The sequence below is a fragment of the Typopeltis vanoorti genome, chromosome 20 (assembly GCF_054136105.1).
Source record: "Typopeltis vanoorti isolate ZY-2024b chromosome 20, IOZ_Tvanoo_1.0, whole genome shotgun sequence".
Taxonomy (NCBI): Eukaryota; Metazoa; Arthropoda; class Arachnida; order Uropygi; family Thelyphonidae; genus Typopeltis; species Typopeltis vanoorti.
The window spans coordinates 23,708,816-23,724,749 of NC_143568.1; positions in this window are offsets into that span (position 1 = coordinate 23,708,816).

Genomic DNA, 15,934 nt, shown 5'->3' on the forward strand with positions numbered 1-15,934 from the left:
TAAATTAAAAAAGTAAAAATCATTATTATGGTTTGACTTATCACGACAGCCTCTGATAATTAGTTATATCCGCTTTTCACATTGATTTCACATTTGATTGGTGTCCATTTCTCGATCTAATGGGAAAAGCAGCAATGCGTGACATGACAACACACATTTCAAAAAGCTTCATACAAATTACGCCTGAGGCCACCCTTGGATTGAAGTCTGGACACTCTTTATGTGGGAGTCATGTTCACAAGACCTTCACCCGCATTCTATAAAGTTTCTTAATATTTCATTAACATGAAAGCATAAAAATTAGTGTTATTAAGCTTTAAAAAATCCCCCACAGAAAGAACAACAAAAAAAAAATCAAAAATATCAATAATATCTTATGTTTATGTCAGATCTGATATCCCATTCCAAAGATTGTTCAGACCTGGAATCTCCTTTATATGATCTGCTTTGCTCAAGATTTCTTTGCCTGAATTTGTTTTCTTTTATTTGCTGCCTTTACCGCTCTCCTAATTCTGATGGCTATATACTGACGTTTTATTTTATCTGTCTCTGGAAGTTGATCACATGTAGTCTAATCCAAGCCGTGAGACAATTTTCCCAAGAGATATCAACATCCACAATTCCGACTGGCTCCTCTTCTCTAACTTCATAGACCAAGCAGGAAGCGAAGTTGACTTGTCTGCTGTCAGTAATGATCTAACGCAAAGTGTTACTCTTCTTATCGAATTCCAGATTATTCTCATCAGTTTCTCAGTACCCATCCTGAACCTTTTCTTAACCATTTTCCCTCCGAGTCAAACTTCCTCTTGGAAATTTTGTTCCAACTTTGCCCATATTTCTTTTTCTACAGATTGTCCTTCTTCCGGCCAGGCTTGCCCTCGTGTTTTGTGTTATTGCAAGTGGTACTGCTGCCATTTAGGATGATCTTCGGAATTTCGATGTCTCTTTTCCATGGTCTGATTGTTGCTTCCGCTCTCCTGTCCGGACACTTGCTGTGATCTAATAACTGAAATTATTATTGCAGAGGTGAATGACTTTATTCCCCTTGGGATCCGCAAGGCAGCCCAAGGTTTAACTTGAGCCATGCATTCAATGGCACTAGTTAAACATTCCTGCTATCACTCAGTTTCCATTACAGCCTTAACAAGTGTGAAAATATCAACAGATATGAAGGAGACGTTGTGGGATCCATATGCACTAAGCTTGATTCCTGCTTGGATGGCAGTCTAGCTTTTTTTAGCTATTTGTCAGAGCTGTTGGACAAATCTTCTGCTCTACCGTATTTTCACCTCTTTTTCATCCTGATGGAACAATAGCAACAGCTCCTGAAGATGGAGCTGACCTCTTGGCATCCATATTCTCTTCTGGCTTTCATTTAGACAACAAATCAGGTCTCAACCTACCGTTCACACAATTAGTACTCGACGGCTTTGATAGTAATGGATCCTCTTGACCAGATGGAAGCTTGCTTTTATCCAGCTTGTTTCTGGAGAGGAAGTGGGAGTCGACCATCATGCTATCTTCCCATTTCCCTTATTCCACTGCTCTCAAAGGTGTTGGAGAAGGTCCGTGACCAGCTTTTCATTGCCTGGGTATCCATTAATTGCTAATGATTTGTTTACATATACCAATAAAGAGTTCACCATTCTTGTTCAAGGACAGACCTCTCTATTCTTACCCATCTTTGGACACCGGCAGTGGAGGGATTTGGAGAATTTTATGTTGTCACTTTTCATATTTATGGAGCATTTGATTGGATCTAGCATCGTGGCCTTCCTTCTAGGCTGCCATCTTGTGGTCTTCCTCCTTCCCTCCCTGCTGCCCTTTGATCACTCATCGTGTCATGGTGGATACTTCCTTCTCATCTGGTTTTTCCATTGGTGCTGGTGTTCCCGGGACTTTGTGCTTTTGCTTACACTCTTTCTCCTATATGGGCGCTTCTTCATTGGACTGGCCACTACCTTTCCGTCACTGCTCTCTGATCACATGTAAGCGAGGGCAGCTGCTGATCACCATCCGTATACAATTCTGTACCATTACATTACTCTCCAAAACTGGTGGATTTCAGATTCACCCATATGCCATTCGGTGCAAACTGACTTTTCATCTTCACTCATTCCATGTGCCCCTGTCTTTTGGAACATCTTTTGGAACTGACATATTCCTTTGTCCTCTCTCTCTTTCTCTGATCAGTGCACTACACGCGGTGCTGTCGTGTTATAGGTTTTGAGACTGCTTGTGTACATGTGGAGTTTATATATAATTTTTTTCCCTTCTGCTCCTTACATATTACAGAAGTTTTCCATGATTTAAACAGTGTTATAATTTCTGCCATTACCTGGCGTAAGCTACTGCCAGGTAATGGCAGTAGCTTACGCCAAATATTCGTTTTTTTAAATTAACAATTTAATTTGGAATTTATAGTAATATAAACAAATTTGATAACGCTAAAATAGTAAACTTTAAATATTGTCTGAATAATGTATTGTTATTATTTAAGAGTGAGGAAAACACACAATGAAATTTTAAATTCAGTAGTAATTTTAAATTCCAAATTTAAGGGAATTCAAGTATTTTCGTCATCCTTCTATCAACGATGCCAAGTTTTTGTATTCTTTAATAACATACTGGACTAATTCTAATTATTATTAGTAGTATGTTCATATTCACATTCTTCTTCGTCCTCTTTTTTTTTTCTTTCTTGTTTTTAAATTTTGAAGTTTGTTATTAGTAATTACAATAGCAATGTATATTATTATAATTATTATTATTATTATTATTATTATTATTATTATTATTATTATTATTACCTGGCGTCTTCAAGGACTTATCCCGGGAGGGTACTCCATTCCACAACCCCACCGTCTACACTACTTATTCATTTATCACGCACAACGCCACTATCTGTAATCCACACACACACACACACACACACACACACACACACACACACACACACACACACACACACACACACACACACACACACACACACACACACACACAAAATGCCATCTACCCCTACTGATTGTATTTTTTCTCTGTGTGTACGTATACTCTGGCCGATTTGCATACTTTGTTCGTCATTTTTCGTTATATGCGTAAATAGGAGTTTGCCATCTAGCTGTCGTCCCATTGTTCTCAACTCGATGCTCACAGAAAATATTCTACAATGCAGAATTTTTTTATATTTTTTAGTATTAATTGTTTAGTTAACGTTTTTTATTTTTAAATTTAGTCTTCTCTACAAGAAATAATTGAAATTATTCAACCAAGAATTAAATTCTAATCTAGAAATGTATTTTAAAAATTCTATGTAAACAATTTGTCAGTTTCCTGTAGTTTTTTTTTTTCTTTGTGAAATTATTTTAAAGTGAACTAACAAGAACGGAAATGGAAATCCTTAGCATGTGATTTTTTTTTTTATTTTTTATCAAATATGTTGATAATATTGAGGTGCGTGTTCTTATGGCAGTTTTCGATCTATCAAGTAGCAAAGGGAAAAGTATTGTGAGATACGTGGTATGTAAGAGGATAGCAGGGAGGAGGAATCTTGTTTTCGTTTTGTTTTTGTGATAAACGCTAGAACATTTGAAATATTATGTTCTGAAGTTTATGTTGACGCCGAAATAAACTAGTTAAAAAATGTAGACATACAGACTGCATGAAGAAATGCAGTCTGTTGTTTCTGATAACTTTACTCTCCTTTTGAGCGACTTGCATTCTTTACAATAAGCAATGTTAGTGTCTTTTATCACTTTAGTTCTATGTATTTGCGTAGTTAGTCGTGCTTATTGACTGACTTTATGGAACCGGCATATGCGTAGAACCTTAATATCGTTCAATAGGAGTTATTTTTTATTTTTATTTTTAACTAGTTAATGAAAATGTAAAGCATAGATTAATTAAATTTTCTGAATACGATTGCCATTTGAAATTATTTGTGACTACTCAAACAGAAGAGCATGCACAAAAATATGTTTTACAGGTTAAATGTTTGCTACGTGCATTTTATGGTTCACTCATGTTTAGCTATCAGTAAATGCCTGTATAGCTCAGTTTATTATTTGTAAATAATATAACATGAACCATAAGTTCAGAGTTATTATTTGGATCCCACCCCTTCAGTATTTATTGTAGTTCGTTTGTTTGCAAATATTCTTGTAAAGAAGGCATATTTGTATAACAAAGGTACGATACTAAGATTTTGAGTATTATGTTTACTAATCTTTTTTTTTTATTGCTGCAAAGGCCGAATCAGTCATCTTTATAAGTCAAAAGCAAATATAAGACAGCCGATTCAACTTTGACGTAGGCGTTCTGAATACACAATTAGTAATTGAGGTCATTGGTAAATACATCGCCGAGTCTTCTTTAACTATCCTGAAGGATAGTTAAAGAAGGAAGCCCAAGTGCTCGAGAAGAAAAATAAATAAAACTATATGAAATAAATGACGTTTTTATCATTCTGTTAGAATCATAGAATGACAAGAGGAATGACACGCTGCTAAACTCTAAGGCAAAATAAACTTGAAACTCTAAGGCTGCTAAACTCTACTTGTTTTGGCATCGAGGAGGATGCCTGTTGAATCAAGAAACACATCCAGTTTCGGCTGAATGTCCGATATTAACCTTCCGTATACCCGAAAACACTCTTGTACATGATCATCAAGGTATCCTATCAGAGTATCGATTTCCAAAATACTCTTACCGGCTCATCTAGTTCCCACTGAAAGCGGGAACCCATCCGTAGTGATTGAGGTCGTAGCCTTTGCCCTGACATATACTGTCTGCCAATGCATTACAGTCTTCTAGACGCAACCTACCAGTTATTTATAGCTGATGCTCGTCGTATATTAGTCGCTTGTAATCAGTGAATTTCACTTAGCAAGAAGACGTCTGTAATATTTAGTGAGAACCCCATTCGCAGTGAGCCAGGTCATGACCTTTATCCATTGTCATATACTAAAACATATACTGTTTTCCAGATGTAATTTATCTCTTATTTATAGCTAGGACCTACCACCTGTTACATTAGCTGCGTTTAACTGGTTGATTTCATTTAGCAATTGGATGTCAAATTTTTTTTCTTTTGAAAAATAAAAAATAAAAAATAAAAATAAAAAATAAAAAAGAAAGTATAACACCATACTTTCGAAAGTTATTCTTTTGAAAGTATGACACCATTTACCCTAATTAGTTGGCTATTTTGGATTTATGGCCGAAGCCACTCAAGGCTATGAGGCCAGTGTATTATGTCCGTTATTTTCGTGTATTCTTATGGCCAGTTTGTTTGTTCTGCGGGATGAAAAACAAGAGTTTTCGGGAGAGAAACCACTGCTACCTTGTATTTACTCTATGTTTATCCTTTATGTTTCATATATAAGTTAAATGGTGTCAGTATGATTGAATGTACTTGATCAGCACTAATAAAAAAAATCGCTGCTATCAATTTTATTCGGAAATCAGAATGCTCTTTTTTAAGGCGGTCGCCACTGTGTTTTTTATAATTCAACTCATATTCAAGGATCGAACATAGAACTTTTTCTGCCACTTCAGGCTTCTAATAAGCAAAGTGGGGATGGTCTCACACCGCACGATTAAAACGTAAACCACCCACACGCGATGTCACAGCGAGATTCAAACTCGCAGCCTGTTGTTACAAGTCAGAGATGTTATCGACTTGTTCACCGAAGCCGTCTTAAAGTATTTTTAAGTTCTCTGCTTTTATTTTATTTTATTTATTATTATTTTTTGCAGAGAGAAGAAGTAGATTTATTTAAGAGTGTGCAAGGCAAATCTTCCTGAATTATTATTTATAAAAAAATATTTTTTTTATTTTCATCATTTTTACCAATTGTGATATCATTGTGACCTACGAAGTATGTGCAAATTTGCAACAGATTGGTTGGAAGGCTATTCAAAAAAACCTAAAAACTATATTATTTAAGGATAATCAATAAGTCCAAGTTAAAAAAATAAAAGCGTTTTAAATCTTAACTAATATGTGTTCCATTGCCCGCACTTGTAGGTCCTTAACTATATCCCTTTTTCAGTATCATCCTTTTCTACAAGATGTTTATAAACTTTAATTAGAAGTAGTATTGCTGCTTATGTTTTAAGCGAGTTTTCGTGTTAATTTGATACGCACCAGATTAATTAAGTGTTCTGGTTTTGTCTCCCTATTGTTTTTCTAATTTCATCATTACTGATGGGCTTATTAATATACGTTTCATTCATGTAATATTACCATCCTAAAATGACTGACAAGGAACAGGTAAGTGTCAAATTTTTTTTTTTTTTTGAAGAATTGGTTCAATAAATTCTTCACAATATTTTCTTCTCTTCTTCGACACTCCCTCGAAAATGCAAAGATTTACCTAAAAGTAATAGGCATGTTTTTAATGCATATATTAATTACTCAAGAAAAGTATTTTTTAAAATAAATTTAAATTTAATTGAACCTTGACAAAAATGATTCTTCATCATTGTGATTAAAGTGTTTTTGTTTACTTTTGAAATATAAACAAAGGTTTCCTGCTTGCAAATTGCAACGAAATTGAAAAAAAAAAAACAATAATAAAATAATGTGAATAAACTTTATAAATAAATTTTTTTGTGAAATAGTATCAGAGTTTAAGACCGGTATTAAAGTACGCAAACGTTTGAGTCATGTGACACACACACACACACACACACTGGACCAGTTTAAAGGTTAATAACCAAACGGAAGGCAAACGGATGTTTGTAGAGTGGAAACAAGTTTCATGCACTAGTTCTTATACCACACTGTCGTATTTTCCTATTCAGATATTTCTGTTTCTTTATTTAAACAGCTAAGCCAAAGACTACAATCTCCGGCATGGCTATTTAACTAAAGATTTTCATCCATTAACTATTAGCATCCATTAACTACATAAAATATTCTTGAACCATTTTATTTTGTCTTATACAAGAGTTCTTCACTTTGCCGTTTTAGAACGACAAGCAGTAAACAGAGATGTGTAAAAGGAGTGGTTGGAATTAAATCGACAATCTTGACTGTTCGGTCACAAATAATCAGTGAATAAGCCTCAAAGGCAAGGCGGTGGTTACGAAACTAACACCTTGCAGGTGTTCTGTGATAACGATGTGGTTAGATGACACTAGAGTAGTGTGGGCGAACGAGAAGTTGTGTTATGGTTGGTTAGAATAACAGAGAGAGAGAGAGAGAGGGGGGGGTGATTTTGACAGCTTTTAATGCTCCAGCATAACTTAGTATTGGTTATTTCCAGCAGAAAGTAACTCGTTTGCCTTCATTTAAGCCTGCAGGAAAGATTTATTCCAGGTGATGTGATAACTTCATGGTGAGAGAGGGGTAGTGTTCTCAGCTAGTAAAATGCAAATGATATAATACAGTTACTTTCTTTCTTCTGAATATGAAACGACTTCTTGATTTGTTTGTGACCGATATAACGATATGCATTTCTGATAGCTCTCTGTGATATTCTAAACCATTGGCGGATGAGAAACCCGTTTAGAAAGCTAAAATGTTGCTCCGAGGTATCACCACAAGGCTATCTTGATGGAGATAATATGCTCAGTGTAAAAAGTTTTGTATTTTTCTTATAACGCTATGTACAAAAAGCAAGCAAAAATGTTCTATTTCTTCATAATTATCAAAATTAAAAAAAAAGTACATTAAAAAAGACAACAGCATGTTGTTAAAAATAAATTATGAAACGTATCGAAATTTTTATTGTAAAAATACCATCAGCCATCGGTTATAATTATTTTTTCTAATGAGTATGGTATTTAATAAATTTATTTAGTAAATTAATAATTTTTATATTTTATTTTATGATTTTCAAGTTATAAAGTATAAGTTATTTAAAAGAAGGCTGAGTTCTCTATCCCCGATGCAGATTTTCGTTTTGAACAATTACATTCTGCTTTAGCAGCAGAGCCTATGATTTGGGTGAATTTCGCAAAATTCATAACAACTGTTTTTAAAAGTCCGGTTCCTCCTCGTTATTTCATCATTCTGGCAACGACTTTTTTTTTTTTTTTTTTTAAAGTTAAGTATTTAAGATTCTTCATAAACATTTTGTCGAATTATCTCCATTTTAATTTCATTCGAACCATTTTTAGTGGCAAAATTTATGCCGTGTCTTAATAAAGTTCTTCCCATTATAGATATGTATGCACAGTGATGAGCTATGGAAATTTTAACAAAGGGTTCGCATCGTTAATAAAAAAGCCGTATTTCACACAAAAATTTTTATTAATACAGCTTGTGTACTCCTTAATTCAAAAACGTATGAGGGGACAATCAACCTCTAAAGGCTGTCATTTTTAAACAAATATTTCATGATCTAAACATGAAATATTTACACACAATCATCTGTGTTAATTTACCTCACATAAGAAAAACATTTTTTTAACTATCAAAATATAATAAGAATAAAATCTGTTATAATCGCACATATGAAATAGTCCGCATTTTTTATAAACAAAATAAATTTGTTTTGTTTGCGATAGAAATTTTTATGACAAACAATCTATAAATAATAAATAAATATTATCTAAACACAATAATATTGTAATACGTTGTATTTCTCTTCTGTTTTTATACTTCGCGTGATAATCAACGGTACCAATTAAGGTACCGTTGATTATCACCGTTGAATAAAATGCATTATTTTATAGTCCCATTTATTTATATGATTACCAAAAGTGAATTCTTATTTGTGAAATGGTGGTAACAGTAAATATAATATTTTATTTAATAAAATCACTTTGTTAGATTACCGTATGAGTTTGTTGCTTAATATATTTAAAAAAATTATGTTTTTTTTTTTTTTTGAAAAAATAAAAAAGTAAACAATAAGAACAAGGGACTCTCAAATTTAAGAAAAATTTAACAAAGGACTCGGGCGAGCCCCTTATAACTCACCACTGGGTATGCACCCCTGTGTCTTTCAGTAGCAAGGCACTCGTGACGAAACACTACTAATATACGTTATCCCAACGAACAGGGAAAAACAAACAAACAAAAAAGAAAAAGAAAACAATTCATGTAGTTGCTAACTGTCGCTCTGCAGACTATCGTCACAAATCGGAAAATAGAGGGGGAAACGGAAAGTATTATATATGGAGAGTGACTACGTGAAAACACGTAGTCACTCTCCATATATAGTTATCCATATATATAGTCATTTTAATATCTGGAGTTTAAATATAGCAGCCACTTGCGAAATGTTGACTAACTTGACTATTTTGAGTCTGGTTTTTATATACGAGAATGCAGGTTTTTTATTATCTTATGGTTCGATAGCATGTCTCACATTTTTAACAATTTAGTAGTATAACCTTTAAGTTTTCGGGACAGTTATTCCTGTTCTTCAGTTGTTGTTGTTTTTTTTTTTAAATCGATTGTTATAAATGACTTAAAAGTAAATAATTGTAACTATGATATTTTAAACATTAAACCATAATAAACAACTATACGTTTATGTATTCATTTTACTTGATATTTAATGCTGATGTCAGCATTTACAAATTAAAAGCCATCTATCTTTATAAATAGGAATCAACAATAAAAATTAAAATAACAAAACTCTGTCACCTCTCCCACCCCACCTTCAGTACATACACATTATCTTCAGGAGTGGCATTGAACACGTAAAAGGCAAGAAAGGTTAACAGGATTTCGACATGACTGTAATGATCACTTATAGGATCTTATATTTTCCACCAGACAGAAAACTTTCAAGTTGCTTTTTTTCTTCTTTATGGTCTTCCTCTGTGAAAGCTCTTTGAGGTTGCTAGGAGAAGCGCACGAGAAGTTTAAGATTTCACCAAATATTGAGTGGAAATAACATATGCTAGAGAAGAGACTTCAGAAAATAATTTCATCGAATAATTATTATTTATACTGCTTGTAATCTGGAATTTCAACAATACTTTATTGTATGTGATTACAGACCGGATCTTTTCTTGGCCTCTCATGACAAATCCAGTACTGAATAATATACTTTTGTCTCCAAGGTTTAGTTAGCGTAAATTGCATTTACGCTACTCCTAAAACAACACTCACCCGTGAATATTTTGAGCATTTTTTTATCATTTTTCTTTTCTTCCTTTTTTATGCAACTGAGTAAGTTGTTCAAATGTCTTCTAAACCAGGATTGCTAGCAAAGTAAGTTTTTTTCCCCAGCTATCTGATCTTATCCTTGAAAGCTATTAAGAAGCCCAAGTTTAAGACTGTCCGCTGCTAATGAATGAGGAAGCGTTCCTGGGTCGAACTGTGTAAAGGTAGTGGTTATTATTTATTGTAATTATCTACTGTAAATGGCGGTAGTTTTTCTCGGTGTGGTTTGCGAAGTAATTTATTGCTCCTATATTGAAAGGATGCTTTAGATGACAGGATATACATAAATAACAGAAGATAATAGCCTGTGTATGGATGGCTAAGTTATAGTACTAGTGCGTCTTAACCTTGACGAACGTCTTTTTCATCAGACAAGTTTGCCAACCTATCGGAGAAAGTTTAGAGCGCGTATTGAATGAAATGACCCTTAGATACATTCCAGTAAGTGTTAAATGAGTTCGTTTGATATCCCTTCACAGTTTTAGAATATCCTTAATTGTATTTGATTTATTCCTCACGACCGATTCCGATCGGTTTATTCCATATATTTATCTTCTCATCGTTTACTTTTTTTTTCATTTAAAAATGCTTTCAATTTTCTGAGCAATATTATTATTTTTGTCCACAATAAAGTAATTGGCATGAATATGAATATCACTTCTGCCATCTACCGGCATTATTTGTAGTTATAGTAGATTCTCGTACTGAAATTCTTCAAGATATTGTCGGAATTATATCTATTTCAGAGTCTTCTCTTTAATGACTAACATATACGCCTGGACTTATTATTAATATTTGTAGTTTTACAGATAAATGCCACGTGTCATTCGAGAACAAATCATGTATGACACTGCTTTGTAGAGAGCTTCTTGCCTTACAACTTTAGCCTAAATGCACGAGGACATGTTATCGTGACCGGATTAGAAGAGTGTCGTTGACCTTCGCCTAGCGAACAGCTACAACTCCATTGTTTGTAGCTGGACCACTTGCACTCAGAGGACAGTATCCTGGGCGATGTTTTTTTTTTTTTTGGTTAACTTTTCGAGCTGAACTCGAGGTTATCACTCTGTCATTCTTTCACGTACAAACAAAGATCGCTTCACCAAGACGTCGACATCTAGCTAAAGATAAGATACATTATTTAAATGTCGTGTTGCTATGTGTAAACGATAAGATTTCGCTATTTAAATAGATCGGTGTGGCTTTCTGTAATCATGCGTCGATGTTACCAACTTATGCGTAACATTGCATCGCTTAGTTGACATTTCAACAAATTTGAGCTTTAATTATTATTTATTTAGTTAATAACTTCAAAATCCTGCACACATCTTGTGTGAATCATTCATTTAAAGATTGCTTCGGAAGTTATTTTTTATATAATCCTGGTTAGCTTTTTAAGAACAGTACTAAAATGTTTGCTTTTATAATTTTTTTTTACCCCTGTTTAATGTTTTCTTTAATTTCTTTTCCCTTTCATGTGTTCATTTGACATGAAAATAACACGAAACTGGAATTGTGTCTTTTCGCTCTCTCTCTCTCTCTCTCTCTCTCTCTCTCTCTCTCTCTCTCTCTCTCTCTCTCTTTAATATCTTACTTTCATTCGTTTGTCTTGTTCTGAGCCCACATGAATATCCACTATCAATTTCACCATCTCTCTCTCTCAAACCTGGAGCCCATGAGGCAACGTTCGTCTCTGCCTCTCAACTGCAAGTATTCTCAGGAAAATTTGTATGCTTATTTCTGGAATAAAATTCTCGCCATGTAGAACAGTATCTCTTGGATAGTATTCAGATCCAGGTCTTTCCAACCAACGGGTAGGTCGTATCTGCCCGGTTGTAAAGACTTAGATTTAAATGCAAAGCACGCAGGCGTAGATTCTACAAATCTATACCACTCCAGCTTTCATTTTACGCTAAAGCAAGGAAAACCAACTAGTAAATCTTTGTGAACAAATCGGTTAAGTTCTCAACTCAAATATCAAATTATGGATAAGAAGTTTTATAATTTTCCTCAAATCTACGTCACTTCAGCTTTCATTTAATTTAACTCAACAACAAATGAGATTATTCAATTAGAGCTCTGGGAGTACAGAAAGTTCAAAAGCACGCACTAAATATATAGATATCTATCCTCTTTATATACTTTGCATTATCGGTATAAACGAACTACATTTTATTCTCTTTAACATCATACACGTATTAATAGGCATCTTTGATTCTTGAAATTTTTTTTAAAAATAATTGGCAATATCAAACCTTGACCCGAATATTCTGTTGGTTACGAGTATACATCCATAAGTAATGCTTACTGGTTTAATAGTTTTTTTTTTTTTTTTTGAAAGATAATCTACTATGCAGTAACCTTGCGCATCGTTCGGTCTAACAAGTTCAATTGTGGCTTACCGTTTCCGAATCCATAAATGATCGCAAATGAAGAAATTTCGTTTTTGTTTTAATCATGGAAATCAGAGATTTTTTTAAATGTTATCATTCCTCGTTTTGTTAATGAATTGAAAAGAATTTTAATGCCTTTTATTTCCGTACACTTAAGAGAACATCAATCATTCAAATACGAGCAAACGGTTACATTGTTACGTCATTAATGTTTGCTATACAGCATCGCATCGCGTTCAATCCACGTGCCGTTCACGTGACGAAAGAAACTGACACACACTTAGAGATCTTAGAGCCAATCACCGTCATATTTATTACTCGCTCTATCAGAGTTAAGAAATTGATACATTGGGCAGTCATAAATTTCACGTGAATTCTATTCTTAAAATGGGACTGGCGAAACAACTGAGTTCAGATTGAATTCATAGTGATTGAAATAATAAATTCCTTATTCATCATGCTAATACCGGATATTCAGTTTATAACGTAAGATTAATTTAATATATTCCCCCACCTCCCAATAATGGGATAAGAATCCTTTGTAGCAAATTTCAGTCACCCATAAGTTTAAATAATATATGAATTTTTAGATTTTTGCAAAAGTAATTTTTATGAATTTTTTTCTCTCTCCTTATAACTGTCCCAACGGAAAGAAGAATATGAAGGTTCGACACGTCATTGCTTTTCATGTTCATGTCAATTAGATATGTTCATAGTTGTTGAAATAGTTTCGAGATGTACAATATAACTATTAAAGAAAAATATTCTACTAGTTTCTTATGCCTCCATGGCGTCTCATCAGGGAACAGTCACTTCTCAAAGCATTATATACAGGGGCGTCTCGCAGTGGCGAATTCTCCATGCTTGCTGCGCAAGCTCATTAATTGAGAAAGAAGTAATATTTATTTGTTAATAAATGCATGCATTTATAAGCATTCCATTTAGGCTTTTATTTTTGTAGACAGAAGACGTCTGAAGCTTGTGCGGCAATAATTGAGCTTTGCGTTGTGTATCGAAGGCCGATGCGTGCTCGTCTAGTCAAAACTACCTTGGCTTGCTCGGTTGTAGGAGCTTCCAGGTCATCGCTGCAGCACTGTGATTTCATGCGCACGCATAGCCATTTCCGCTCCCTTCACGTCGTCTTAAGCATAAAACCATACGCAGTGAAAGTAGCTCTAGCCAGTGAGCTTCAGCATTCTTTTCAAGTGTGCGTGTTGCTTGGGAAAATTAAGTTACAACCAACTTTTTATGACGATGTTGTTGGCCAGTTCATAAAGAACTGGGAACCTTAGGGTAGAATTTGTATTCAAGTAACTGAACTGAAAAAGATAGAATATCATTTGTAAAATAAATGTTGTATTTGTATGATTAAATGTACATAAATTTCTAAATATATAGTTTTATTAAATGGTCAGTAATTCATTATTCCACTAATCAGACTTCAATCACACTTCTCACTCCCTGAATGATAACAAGAGCAAGCGTGAATTTCAAGACCAGCATTTGCCCCTGGCGGCTCGTGCATAGCCACTGTGGAACTGCAGCACCCCCAATTTTTCTCGATGTATAAATATCTTTATTAATTTATTTATATTTGCTTGTAATATTCAATTTTATCATCAACAATCCTATACAATGTTCTTATTTTGTATGAAAAATAATAAAAATCCATCTTGTAGCACTTAGGAGGGCGCTAGCAGCACTGTGTTTACCACAGTGCCATATTGCTACGCGCGCAAGCATACGCACGTCATAGTGATTTGCGAGCTATAAGCGTCATGCGGCACTGTCCGTCGCGCAGTTCCACTGTTGTTTATGTGCAGTTTGCGCCAGTAGAAGAGTGTTCGTAGTGCTTATCGTGTTTACTCCGTCTCTTTAAATAGTGGGACATTACAAATAACGACATAACATTTGTTATCGTTTTTATTTAAGAACATTATTGGGGTTATGATAATGGATTTTATTTTTAAATAATTTCGAATTATACTAAACTGTATAATTTTATCGATAATGAACAATATTTTTTCATGAAACAAAACAAGAAGAATATATTTTATTTTAAAATTATTTTGAATTATACCAAACTGTATAATTTTATCGATGATAAATAATATTTTTTCACGTTTAATTTTTTTAAAAACTTTTACCATAATTTTGATATTTTATCTAAACACTGTACTTACAGTGTGTATGTATATTTCGAGAGTTGCAGCACCCCCACGATTTCAAGCCACGAGCCGCCACTGGTTATAACAAACTGGGCGATCACGATAACAAGATATGGTACCCATTATTACCTAATATATGCTGCATTACGTGTTTAAGAGATGACAGGCAAATTTACTATATAGGTCTCGTCAAATGCCATTTCCTGTTTTAAATTTATGAAGAGAGCCGCAAGACCGTTTAAAGAGTTGTTATTTCTACTTGCCAGGTGCATTAAACATTAATGATTTTATACAGAAAAGATCTGCGTGTCAAGGTCACCGAAAACGTGATGTTTAAATGAAAAAAAAAAAAAAAGTTGTGTAAAATATAAGCACGAAGCTATTAGCCTGATTTTATCGACTGGAAATCAATACGATGTTGATCTATTTTTGGAAGTACCTTGTTTATCGATAGACTCATTTAATTTCTCAGGCATATGATTTGAATTTGTTAAACGATCAGTTTTCTGTATTTAATGGTTGGACTTTTTTGGAAAAAAGACATTATGATGTCTTTTGTTCTGCAAATGTCAAACTTTTTTTTTTTTTTTTTTACTAGATTCTTTATTATTATTATTTTTTTTCAGAAAGCCAATTTAGTGTACTAATATAGACTCGCTCATGAGTCAAACGAATGACGCTTATATATATATATATATATATATATATATATATATATATATATATATAAGCATATATATATATATATATAAGCATATATACACACACACACACACACACACACACACACACACACACACACACATATATATATATGTGTGTGTGTGTGTGTGTGTGTGTGTGTGTGTGTGTGTGTGTGTGTGTGTAGAAAGTATTTTACCTTGGGTATAATAAATGTTAAAAATACCAAGCAATTTTAAACCTGGTTTTACTCCATTTCCCAAGTAAACAAACAGACAAATAAGTCAAGTTTGCGCCTTCAAGTGTTGCAAGTCTAGCTGACCCTGCACGTAGCGCAAGACCAAGGCAACTCATGGTAAAAGTAGAATAAGCTCTGATCACTAATCTTAATATTTACCCTTAATGCAAAGCACATCTCCTGGAGGAGATGTATGATGCAAAGGTCGAAAACGGTCTGGGTAGTGGCCCCTTTCCTTTAATACGCCATGTATTTTGTTGGCTTGGATTGGCAAAGCGGATGGCGTCTTCTGTCACCAACCTACAGGCCACGGGTTCGAATT